We start from the raw sequence: 13,340 nt of genomic DNA, 5'->3' as shown, positions 1-13,340 counted from the left end.
GGCTCTCCACAAGGTTGATAAGTTCCTCCTACTGGCCCCAAATTGAGATGTTAAGGAGGAGAAGCTTATTTTGGACCCTGGTATTAATTATATCTGCCTTGGGTTACACTTGCCCCGTCTCAGAATGGAAGTGAACACCTACCATAGGTGGTTAAAGATACATTTCTTTACAAAATGCTGGCAATCAGAAATTAAAACAAATCGATTGAAACACTTTTCAAGTTGGAAAGTAGCTGTGGAGAGAGAAAAATTGAGTATCACTGGCAAACTTTGAAACCTCAAGGACGGATTATATGAAATATTTGGAAGGGCATGTTGTGATGAGGATAATGTGATTCTGCAACAGGATAATAATAGATTGAGTGCAAATTTGGCAAATGCTTTTTTAATATGTGGAGGTGAGCGTCTGTGCACTTTAGAAGGAGATATCAAAATGCAGATTATTTTATGAAAGAAGATAGATTGCAAACAAGTAAAGTTCAGAAGAGTCTGGGGGTTATGCATACATCACAAAAAAGTTAGCAGGCAGGTTCAACAAGAAGCAAATGTCACGATGGCATTTATTGAAAAGGAGCTAGAATTTAAGAATAGGGAGATGTTGTTCCTGCTGAGTCCACACATGGAACATTGAATACTGTTTTGTTCCACTTACCATAAAAAAAAGCTGTTGTAGCATTGGAGGCAGAGATGGAGTGGTAAATGAAGGACTCTTGGATGAACAGACACTTTGGAATGCTAAATGAGGAGGGGGATGGAAGGATACATCTCATGGCAGCATCATGTCAAAGGTTGTGGAAATTGTAAACAGATGCCATTATAATGTTCAAAAGACATTTGGACAGATATATGGATAGGAATGGTTCAGAAGGATATTGGATCAAATGCTTATAACAGCTGGGAGAATGGAATAGAGGCCTTTCAGGGTGGCTCTGCAGTGCCGGAGCCTGGGGTTGAATCAGGTTCTGTCTGCTCGGAGTTTTCACACTCTTGTTATAACGATAATGAGTTTATTGACATATAAGTACAATGTACAGATGCACTGAAATTCTTACTTGCTGCAGCCAAACAGGTACTTCTGTGAAAAACAAAACCTACCTGTTCTCCATATGATGGCATCCATTTCCTCACACATCCTGAAGATGGGGGAATTGGTTGGTTAATTAGCCACTATAAATTGGTTTGAGGGTTCAGGTAAATAATGAGCGAGCAATGACAGTTTATTGTCTGTACAATGTACAGATACCTCAAAATTCTTTCCTGCTTCAGCCAAACAGGTACATGAATACATTAACTACAATTGCATACATTAAGTTACCATAATGAACTACAACAGAAAATGAAATTATGAATATAAAAGGATAGATTAAATATTCACAGTTGAAATTAATGCAAAAAAAATAATTTCAATCGTGTAGAAAGATCTTTTGGTAGTCCCAGTATAGTTTATGGTTTGAGTAGTACAGGGAGATTCAAAAACCTGTTTGTAGCCATTGGCTACAAATTGTTCTCCTGGAGGTGCTGGACCTCATTCTTCTGTACCTTCTGCCTAAGCTAGCTGTATGAAAAGGTTGTGACTAGGGATATGGGGGTTCTTTATGACGTTGGCTGCCTTCTTGAGGCAGTGTCTTGCAAATGTCTTTAATGGGTGGGATATCAGTGCCCGTGATGGACTTAGCTGGGTTTACCACATTCTGCAGCCTTCATTGTTCCTGGGCACATAAATTTCCAAACCAGATTGTGATGCAACAAGTCAGTGTACTTTCCACAGTACACCCTGTGGAAGTTTGATAAAGTACTTGATGACATGCCGAAGCTCCTCAGACTTCTGAGAAAGTAGAAGCATTGGTTTCTCATGTGCTGGCTCCAGGAGAGGTCATTTAATTTTTGGGCTCTCAGGAACTTAAAGGAATTAACCCTGACCAAGGCCATCCTGTCAATAAAAACATGTGTATGGTCCCTTGACCTGGCTTTCCCCAAGGCTTTAGGAAGCTCCTTGGTCTTGCTGATGTTCTGGCACCACACAACCAGACTTTCAATCACAATCTCCATCACTGTATTATCTGATATACAGATATCCTAGTACACTTGTGTTACACATGATGCTATACTCACAGATGGAATTATTGCTGGGTCTCATTGCTGGAGGTTGCTACGTCAGGGAAGCACCCTCACACACTGCAACTGTTCAAAATCTTGCCCAATGTTATTAGGAATGGGCAGTAAGTTCTGGCCTTCCCAGTGAACATCACATCCCATAAATGAATATGGACCTAATCTGATCTCATTGTCACTTTGTCTGACAAAGCTTTGCAAGTGACCAATAGTGCATGGAAACTATTTAGTTTTCTTGGTATGAACAGGCTTGAATCCAGATGATAATCATCTTGTAAACGTGTCATGTTAACCAGTGGATTGACTTTGCAATGTTCCTGCCACAGGAAGTTGTGAAGATAGACTGAGATATAAAGATATCAAAGACATATCAAGTATGAAAACAGATTACTTGAGAACTAGGATGTGAAGATAATATGGTGAACAACTGATGGTCAGAAGCAATCTGTTCTTTTCATGTGGAGAGATTATTTGAAGATGTTTGGTGAATTATTCTTTCTCCATGTGACACAAGTGGAAAACAAATGAACTCACTTTAATCCAAGAAACGAAACCCTTCACACTTCATCTCCTGTATTTTTTCAACTAAAAGGAATTTTACGTACATTTGGGAATGTGTTGGAGAACTGAGGTACAGTAGGTGCTGATGTCATGTAAATGAGGTGAATTTTACACCAGGTGTTTGATATGGTTGATGGATTTGGTATTCTGGATGGAGGTAACAAAACTCCTCTGGTGGGACAATCAAGAACAAAGAGAGATAGCAGAAGAAACTTTGCTGCAAGAAGAGGTGTTGGTGAATTTCTTTCCCAAAAGCTGCAGGGCTCATCTAGTGCACTGGTTGTGATCTCCTCTACATCGGTGAGGTTGGATACAGACTGGGAGATCATTTCATTGAGCACTTTTGCTCTGCCTGCTGCAACAGCAAGGACCTACTAGTGGCCAAACATTTAATTCCACACCCCTTTCCCACACTGACATGTCTGTCCATGGCCTCATGTAATGCCAAAACTAGATCACTCTCACACTAAAGGAACAACACCAAATATTCCATTTGGGCATTCTCCAACCAGACAATATTAACATCAACATCTTTACTTTCCATGAAACCTCATCTCAAGTCTCTCTCTTCCCTAATCCCTCTGTCTCTTTTCCTCCAGCTCCCCACAATTTCCCTCTCCTGTCAGAGAGCTGCCTTCTCCCCATCTGTTTTATTTTTCTCTTCTACCCTTCCACCTGTATCCACCTCTGAACTCTTACCTTTTGGCCTGTGCTTTTCCCCCTGACCTTTCCTCCCTCCTCTCCTCCTCCCCCTGCCCCCATCCTTTATATTCAGGGGATTACCTGTTTTTGCTTATACCTGACAAAGGGCCCAGTCTCCAAAACGTTTATTTGACCTGCTTAGCTTCTCCAGCATGTTTGTATATAGCACTCAGCCTCAGTATCTGCAATGAAGATTAGCTCTGATTCAGTTGAATGGCACACTGACCAGCAATGATAAAATTATGAATGATTCTTCAGGACATTCTTTGAGATGGTCAGGTGGAGTAGATGAGGTAAGTGACCGAAGTAGGTTATGTTCTAATGGATGAAAGTTACCACAGTGATGGATAGATGGATCACCGATCTGCTTGCGTGATTTGATTGACGAGTGGATTGCCCAGAGGAATGGTACTGATGGAGAAAGAATGTCACATTTATGGTCAGGTATACCTCATTAGCAGATGCATCAACCCAATAAATATGATTGACTCCCAAGTTAGACAAGGGAAATGTTCCTGAAAAGCACTGTTTATTGAAATTGCACAACTTGAAGGCATTAAAAGTTAACAAAGAATTTATGGATTGGAGTCTTGTATAAGAAGTTTCTAACTTTGATGCTGCTTCCCTGCACCCATGATGAACTTGTCAACTTTAACAATCTTGCTGTCAACTTTCACCCTGCCCTCAGATTCACTTGGTCCATTTCTGGTAACTCTCTCCCCTTTCTTGACCTGTCTCTGTTTTGGGTGGCGTGCTACTTACAGACATCTTTGAAAACTAACTAACTCCCATCTTGCCTACATCTATTCCCTTCCAGTCTCCTGAGAAGATTCAAGTTTTGTTTTTTTTCAATTCCTCCCTCTCTGCTCACATCTGCTCTCTGGAAGAGGGTCTCCATTTCAGGGCATCTGCACTGTCTTATTTCTTCAGTAAACATGGCTTTCCCTCTGCTGCCAGTAACTCAGCCCTCACCTGCATCTCCTTCATTTCCTTCATATCTTCCCAGGCCTTTTTCTTTCCCCTCCTGAGATGTAACAAGGACAAAGTTCCCTCATCCTCAGGTTCCCTTCCACCAGCCTCTGCAGCTAACATATTTCTGCATTTTCTATAAATTTTTCCACCTACATTGGGATCTCACCACCAGCTACATCTTCCCCTCCCCTCTTTCCGTCATGATCACTTCCTTCACAACTCTTTTGTCCATTCATCCCTATGCACCAATTGCCTCCCAGGTCCCTCTGGGATCACAAAAAAAATTTTATCCTTGGATTTATACCTCCTCCCTCACAGCCATTCAAAGTTCCAAACGGTCCTTCTAAGTGAAGTAACACCTCACTTGTGAATCTGTCGAGGTCACTAACTGCATTTGGTGCTCCCTTTATTATGGCCTCTTCTATATCAGTGAGACTGGACAGGGTCTTGGAGCTCATTTTGATCAGAAACTTTTCTCTGTCCATTGCAACAGCAAGGATGTATCAGGGGGAAACCACTTCAATTCCAGACCTTATTACTGTACCACACTGAAATGTCCGCCCATGGCCTCGTACTGCCAAGTTGAGGCCACCTGTAAATTGGAGAATCAATACATTATATTTGTCCCTGTAGTTTCCAACTAGATGGCATTAATATCATGGTCCAATTTCTGTTAACCCCTTCCCCACCCTATCACCCCACCTTTTTATTCAAGCATCCAGCTATTTTTAACATTCCTGAAGAAGGCATGAAACGTCAACTGAGCGCGAAGCAAATCAATAATGTTCCACGTAAAGAGTGCCTTGGAGGTTGAAACCTAATTCATAGAATGTAAAACACGCTAACACGAATCAGTGTAACTCTAACCTGTATAAATGGGCATCTAAGTAGGAACACAATACTGGAGAAAGTCAGCAGGTTGAACAGCATTTGGATACTATTTGACCTGCTGAGTTTCTCCAGCATTGTTTTTTCACTTTAATCACTGCATCTGTTTTACCCCAACTGATTTAAAAGGTTGAGCAAACAAAATCTAATCCTCCAGCTCCTCCAGGTAGGATTTTATTTTCCTCGGTCTGTGTTTCCCCATTACCTTAAGACTGAGGAACTAAATGAGTGCCTTTTAGTGACAAACCTGCAATTAGGATAATGCACCATACTCAGTTTTACTGCTGACATTCTTATCACTCAACGTAATACCTTGTTGAGTGTAGCAAATTAAACGGGCTACGTTCTGGAGCCACGAATTAGCCACAACACAGAATTAGATGATTCAACCAACTGTTCTGAATTGGCATTCACCCTTGTTTTGAGTCAATAGCTCCATTCAGATTTGCCCACATTTTTGTCTTCCCACCGCCTCTCCTCTCTTTATCCACTTTATCCACTAGGATAATTAATGTTTCAACCCCTAACCCTGGAAATCATTTCCATGGGCTCAAAATTCTTTCCTTTGTAGACATTCAACTTTCTCTTTGTTCTAAATTTTATACAGTTAATCACACTTTTGTGGAACCTTATTTTCAACTCTTTTACAAATGGAAACAGCCTTATTCCATCTACACTGCCACACATACTTTGAATTACTCGAAGTGGAATTTGAATTATTCAGACACCTTGGCAGTGTAAGTACACTCTACGCTACTGTTTCATTTCAATAGTTACTGCAATTCAGAACAACACAATACCTTGAAAAGTTGACAGCAGTTGAAAAATTGGCACACTGACGTGATTTGTTGGGTTTATTGTTTTTAGCAGAACTGTGAATGTTTTACAGATTCCGTCTGTCTTACATTTCACAAACATGCGAAATTTTCACATCTCAGATTTCAGTCGCCGAGTTACACCTGAGCTACTGTGAATGGTGGTGATGTGAACAGAGAACAGCATGGATCAGAGGCCTGCACTAATCAAACAGGGAGAAACACCTGACAAAAGGGGCACGACGCATAATTAACAAGGCACTGCTTTCACCATACAGAGCACAGCATCTGAAAAAAAAATGCACAGCAACTGAGTGAACAAATCCAATGTACCCCAAGCATAGTACCCGACTAATTGAGCATACAGGGTCCAGTACTTAATGAACAAGCCTCTGCCACTACCCCCATCCTACTCCTCTCTCCCCTCCCACCCATGGCTTGACGACCTCCCCTCCTCACTCGGATCCACCTGCTTGCTCCTGTCTCATCTTTCCCCCTCACCCCTTCACACTGGCTATCTCCCCTCAACTCCTTCAGTACATATCCCATCCATTTCCTTTCATAGATGCTTTCAGCAGGTTGATTTTAGCTCCAGATTCCAGCATCTGGCATCTCTTATCTCTGCAGAATTAAAAATGAATTGCTTTCAACAGAAAAGGGCACAGCATCTCAAAAAAAGTGCATAGAAACCAAACAAAAGTAGCCAATAAAATGAGCATACCACCCAAAATACTGGGCACATCCAACATTCAATGCCTGGCACCAAATGAAACATTCCTAATGTACTGGGCACAGCTCCCACAAGAGAAGGCTCTCCATCCAACAATGGAGCATTACACCACATTCATGAAGCCAAGAAATGCAAAGCAGTGCCCAAGAAACAGGGCATGGCACCAAATGAGAAGGAGGCAGCATCTGGGCCAAGATGAATGAAGCATTTGGTCAAGTCAAGTTTATTGTTATCTGATTGCACAAGTACACAGCGTTCTCCAATGCTTAGTGCAAAACACAACTGACAACACACAAATAGAGACAGGCAATGCTTGTGCAGGACAAATATGTACAAATGATTTAATATATGTAGTTTCATAAGTATGTGAGTCTCGGATTGTTAGTGCAAGCAGTTCCTTTGGTCATTCAGCATTCTCACTGACCGTGGGAAGAAGCTGTTTCACAGCCTGGTGGTGCTGGCTCTGATCCTCCTGTATCTATTTCCTAATGGGAGCAGCTGAAAGATGCTGTGTGCGCATTTGTCGGGGACCTCAATGATTTTGCATGCCCTCTTCAGACAATGATCCTTGGAGATCACGTCGAATGTGGGGAGGGGGGGGGGTGGGAGGGGGTGGAGGGTGACTCCAGTGATCCTCCTTGCTACTCTTATGGTCCTATGGATTGACCTCCAATTCATTTCTCTGCAGTAACCATGCCACATTGTGATGCAGCTGGCCAGGACGCTCTCAATGGAGCTTATGTAGAAGGTTGAGATAATGGTAGCCCGTTTCAGTCTTCTCAAGAAATCACTGATGCTTCTTCCTGACAAGTGAGGAGATGCCGTGTGTCTATGATAGGTTACCAGTTAAGTGAAGCAAAGAGTTGGGGTGCTTTATTTGTTTGGCAATCAGTGGTGAGCAAAGTTGGTGCTGGGCCTGCAACTGTTCACGATATACATTCAAGATCTGGAGAGTGGACTGTGTTGTGTATCTAAGTTTGATGACACTAAATTAAATGGGAAAAAAAAGTACAGGGGATATGGAGAGTTTGCAAAGAGATATAGATAGGTTAAATGAGTGGGCAAGAGTGTGGCAGATGGAGTCAATGTTGGTAAATGTGAAGTTATCCACTTTGGAATGAAAAATGGAAGGTATTTAAATGGCAAGTGATTGGAGCATGCTGCTGTGTAGAAGGACTTGGGAGTGCTTCTGCATGAATCACCAAAGGTTGGTTTGCTGGTGTAGCAGGCTGTCAAGAAGGCAAATGAAATGCTGGCCTTCATTGTAAGAGGGATTGAATTGAGGAGCAGGGAGATCATGCTGCAACTGTGTGTGGTACTGGTGAGGCCACATCTGGTTGTTCAGCATTCTTATTCTCCATAGGAAGAAGCTGTTTCACAGCTGGCTCTGATACTCCTGTATCTCTTTCCTGATGGGAGTACTGGAGTACTACATGCTGTTCTAGTCCCCTGACTTGAGGAAGCATGGAGGTTTTGGCGGCAGTCAAGAGGAGGCTTGAAATGAGAAGAATGAGAGAGGATCTTATAGAAACATATAAAGATTTAAAATTATGAAAGGCATAAATAAAATAGTGGTAGATAAGTTGCTCCAATTGGAGGGGGGGGGGTGGAAACTAGAACTAGGGGACATGGCCTCAAGATCCAGGGCAGTAGATTTAGGATGGAGATGAGCAGGAACTGCTTGTCCCAGAAGGTGCTCGATCTATGGAATTTGCTGCCCATAGAAGCCATGAAGCCTACCTCAGCTAATATATTTAAGACAGGGTTAGATAGATTTTTATAAAAAGGGGAATTAAGGAATATGGGGGAAAGACAGGAACTGTAGGTGGAGATGAGCCCATCATCAGATCAGCCATGAATTAACGGCAGAGCAGGCTTGATGGGCCAGATGGTCAACTCCTGCTCCTGCTTCTTATGTTCTTAACTCCAAGGAATGTGGTGGTCTCCACTACACAGTTATTGATGTGTAGTGGAGGGTAGTCGCTCAGGCAAATTTGGCTCAACGGATCACAATCAGGAGACAAATCAGATACAGCATCCAATACGCAGGTTGTAAATCTCAAAAATCAGACTCCAGACTCCAAATGCTCAGAAATCATCCAACGCAGGAAAAGGCCAATGTGAATTGTGAGCACATTGCTAATATGTAGCAGTTTGTGGCAACCTATCAAGCGAACTGAACAAACATTCTGAATAGAAATTTTCACAGTTTAAATGAAAGCACTCAACCTGAAACTTTGACTGTCTCATGCCCTCCACCAATGCCAATTGATCCTTTGAATTCCTTTTGAGGTTTATATTTTTTGTGCCTGAATCCAACATCTGCAGATATAAAGAACGTAACAACATAAAAACTTGGAGTGGGGGAGGCCATTTGTCCAATGGAGCCTGCTCTGCCATTCAAGGAGGTAATGGTTGATCTGGCCGTGGACTTGGCTCCACTTGTCCATTCTGCAAAAACCTTAATTTCTTTATTCTAAAATCTATACATCTGTCGCTTAAATATATTCAATGAGGCAGCCTCTACTGCTTCATTAGGCAGTGGTTTCAATTGATTCACACTCTCTTGTGCCTTCATGGATAGGTAAGTTGTCCCTTTCTTCACAATAAGAGGTTATCCAGATAACTTGTGTCCGAAACACAACCGACTGTCCTCCAGGGTCATGAAGGTAAAATAAATTGTTGGTAGAAGTGTCTGCACACCAGCTCGTTAGAAATGGCACCACCCTGTTCTCTCTTTCTCCAAGAAAAGCAGGAAATGGACAATATATTCACAGGCTTCAAACTTGTTTTGAATGTCTCCTTGAATCTTTGCTGATTTTGACATCTGTTTTACTGTTCTTCCGATGAGAAGTTCATGTGTAAATTGGGAATGCCTGAAGCTTTCAGATTTAGCAGCCAGGAGGGATAGATGATGGCTGATTGTCATGTGCAAACACTAGTCCCCTCCACAACTACCCCTTCCCTCTCCCTTCCACAAAGGCCAAAAGAAAATGCACAGAATTTTAATGATCAAAATTAATCCAAGTAGCCTCTTGGACCAAATGTTACTTTGGAAGACATTTAACTTATTTTAATGATATAATTGCCACAGCTAAGGATCAAATCACCTTTCAGGTGAGCTTTCAAGCCACAATAAATGGAGCTAAAAGATCCTATGTATTCACTTTGAAGACAGGAATGGAAAGAATGCCCAGAGCCTTGACCAATTGTTGTTACAAAAGTGCAATGTAGTTGTAAGATCTCAATACTGTCTGTGGACCTAAACTCCTTATAGCCAAATATTTCAATTCCTTTCACTGATCCCATGGATATGTCAGTCTTTGGCCTCATACATCGCCAGGGTGAGGATAAACATAGACTAGAGGAAAAACATTATATATTTTTTTCTGAACAGCCTTAAACCCAAGGGCACAAACTTCAATTTTTAAAATTTATGTAATCCTCAACTCTGACTAGTTCCACTGTTTTCATCTCTTCTCTGCCTAATTTCTCCCTAATTTCAACCCCCCTTGCGTGGTCACCCCCTCTCCCTATCTTTCCATCTCTCCCACCTTCTGACCAATGTCCTCTCACCTCTCAGCCCCTCCCCAGCTTCTTCCCTCCATTCCCCACCCAAATAATCTCTTCCAACTTTAATCTACATGAAGGGTCCTGATCGAAACTAGAGTGCTTTTTACACAGCATTCTGGGATATTTGATCCTTTTTAACGCTACCCCTGCTGTGTAAAAAGGACCAACACGGAATGGGGGGGAGGGTGTCATTCCAGTCCTGGCTTTTTTCCAGCAGTGGAGGTAGTAACAGAGCCAGAATGCAGTCTGTGTAAAAGAGCAATTTGGCATTCTGGGACAAACGCTGGCAAGAAATATGGTGTTGCGATGACACGTAATACGTGGCAACTTCAGTGGGAAATTTAAAAATTTTAAACCAACAGGCAGGAGTCAGTATCTAACAGTCACGATGTCTGCGGATTGGGGAGGGGGGAATAAAGAGACCTGCAAGCTCCTTACCCTCCGAGCTGAGGATGAAATTAGGCGACACATTACAGGAACGGTAAAGGATGGCCTGATATTGGACAAAAACTTAGTGACCGCAGGCACTTTGCTCATTGAAAAGCCTGCATAAAAAATACCATTAGGTGAATGACCGCAATGGCAGGAGTGGTAGAGAGCATTTGGGCTGGCCATATATTGATCTGTGCAATTCCTTGAGGCACAAGTCATTCTGAAAACACATTTGTTCTTCTGATCATCCATCTTCCCCTGAAACTGTTCCAGCTGAGTTTCCCTCCTTCAGCAGCAGGTTCTGATGCCTGAGTCCCTAGTGACATTGTCACAGAGGCCAGCAATAAAGAATCGGTATCTCACGATCGACCAGGTACAAACTTACCTTTTTATCGTGATTAACATTTTTTTTGTCATGTGTTTTTGTGAGTGTGTTAGCCCATAAAGAGTGGTCTCGCTGATGCCACGTTCTCTATTGTTCTTTAGGATGCCTGCCGCTGCAGAGAAAGCAGAGACCAACCAAAGCCCAGGTGGTTACAAAGGAGAGGAAAGACATGTTACTGGCAATGGATGTGGAGAGGGAGCATCTTTGGCAGGAGGCGCAGATGGCCTATGAGGAGCAGCCGAGGAGAGAGGCACAGAGCATGGGCTGGGGGGGGGGGGCGCTATAGACGTGAGTGGTCAGGAGAAATGAATGGGTGGGGCAACATGTTTAAGGTCTTTCAGCATAAGATGCAGAACCAGGCCTCAGTTGTGCGGGAAATGATTGGACTCATGGCAGCTTCTGCACGACAGCATCCTCCCCCCACTGAATGGCAACAAACTCCTGCACGAGAGCACTGTGCTTTCTGCACCCCATAGCCAGTATTATTCTCCGCCACCACAGCAGAATAACTGCATGCAACATCAGATGAAGCATACAAGTCATTGCAACCACCTTCTTCCTCCTCTTTCCTCCAGCTGCTGGAGTCATGTTACAGTCAATACTTTTGCACATGGTTATTAGTGTTTTGTTGATTTGCACAGTTGTAAGTCATTATATGCCATTAAATTAAACCATTTTATTATTGCTTACATGTTTCCTGTTCACTACAATTCTCTGACAAGTGCAATGCACATTAACTAAAAGTTGTTAATTGCTCACAGAAGGGACATAATCGCCTCAGATCGCCTGGTGACTGTGTTTGTGCACCCTGATACGCAACTCAATCAGGCTCCTCAGGGACATCGAGTAACTCAGTGTTCCACTCTGGCAAGAAGTGTTCCTTGTTGAGTTCACATAGATTGTGTAGAACACATCAGGCAACAATAACGTCTGATGCAAAAGTGGGGCAAATATCAAGTTGCTTGCCCAGCGACATCCAAAAGCATTTTCTACCACCATCCTTGCTGAGCTCAAACAGTGTTTAAAGCCTTGCTGCCGTTGATCGAGTATGTGGTGGTTAGTAAACCTCTTCATCAGCCATTTCCTGAGGGGGTAAGCTGGGTCTCCAATTAGATGCATGGGGATTTCCACTCCATTAACAGTTTTGGATTTCTGTGGGGAGAGCAAGGTAGATGTATAAGTACTTTACACAACCTCAGATCACAATCAGTTCCCTAATGTTTTCTAGTGGCTATTTTACAATAACAGGATAGAACCTGAATCCTTTTGCAGGTCATAAGTTTCATTTGAAGGAGAGTCAATCAGCCATTACTTCAGTTTACACACATATTGTGTCCTATATGTTTACATGTGACAAATAAACACAATTGATTGATTGATCCACACATACATTACTGTTTAGTGGGGTATATAAGCGTGGGAAGAGGTACCTGTCTTGATCTTTGGCATTTTTGTAGACGGACGAGTTGGCTAAAACTCGAGGATCATGCGTGCAACGAGGCCAACCCACATACCCATCTGAGAAGCTGGAACAACAAAATATCTGTGTTTAGATCGACATATGAAACATATTAATTGATGAAGACAAATAATTGTAACACAGAGCTGGATTGTTACCAATCGTGGTCTACAACAGCTTGAAGATAATGGAGTGCCACCCGTTCAAATTTTAGTAGGCTGATACATCCTCATGAAGGGCTCTGATAGGAATGTGTGTGCCATCGATGGCACCAGCACACATTGGATACCCCCATTCTGCCAATCCATCCTGAAGACGTGCACCACTTGGCAGGTCAACAAAACATTTAAAAAGGACCCTCTTCAATGCTCCAGTAACCTGGTGCACCAACACACACACACACAGTGGCGACACCTGCTCCAAATATACAAATGATGGATTGATACTCACATGGGGTAGCATACCACCACAAAGCAATGGCTAGTCTAATCTGAGGTTCCAGAGGCTGTTGCCATTTTGTTGCCTTGTATCTCAGGTGTGCCTCAATGAGTTCCAAGACAAAGTCAAAAGGGTTCCGAGACATACGAAAATGACTCTGCCATTCATCTTCAACAAAATGATCTCCTCCACATCATTCTATCTGAGATAGCGCGAATTGACTCACAAGATCCATGTATGGCATGTAAGTCCACGTGCCTTTCTGCCTCAAAC

At 42.6% G+C, this 13,340-nt stretch overlaps 1 long non-coding RNA gene across 1 annotated transcript in view; it reads left to right on the top strand.

Moving 5' to 3' along the window:
* The window catches only part of LOC138744031 (uncharacterized), a 64,820-nt gene extending 52,965 nt beyond the window's left edge, over positions 1-11,855 (top strand). Inside the window, exon 3 of the long non-coding RNA XR_011345214.1 lies at positions 11,272-11,855. This is a non-coding gene — a long non-coding RNA (uncharacterized lncRNA). The remainder of the gene's footprint in view (positions 1-11,271) is intronic.
* Positions 11,856-13,340: the final 1,485 nt, after the last annotated feature.

The sequence above is a fragment of the Narcine bancroftii genome, chromosome 10 (genome assembly GCF_036971445.1).
Source record: "Narcine bancroftii isolate sNarBan1 chromosome 10, sNarBan1.hap1, whole genome shotgun sequence".
In the NCBI taxonomy this organism is placed as follows: Eukaryota; Metazoa; Chordata; class Chondrichthyes; order Torpediniformes; family Narcinidae; genus Narcine; species Narcine bancroftii.
The sequence above is the reverse complement of the archived record's forward strand: the minus strand, read 5'-3'. Positions and strand labels throughout refer to the sequence as shown.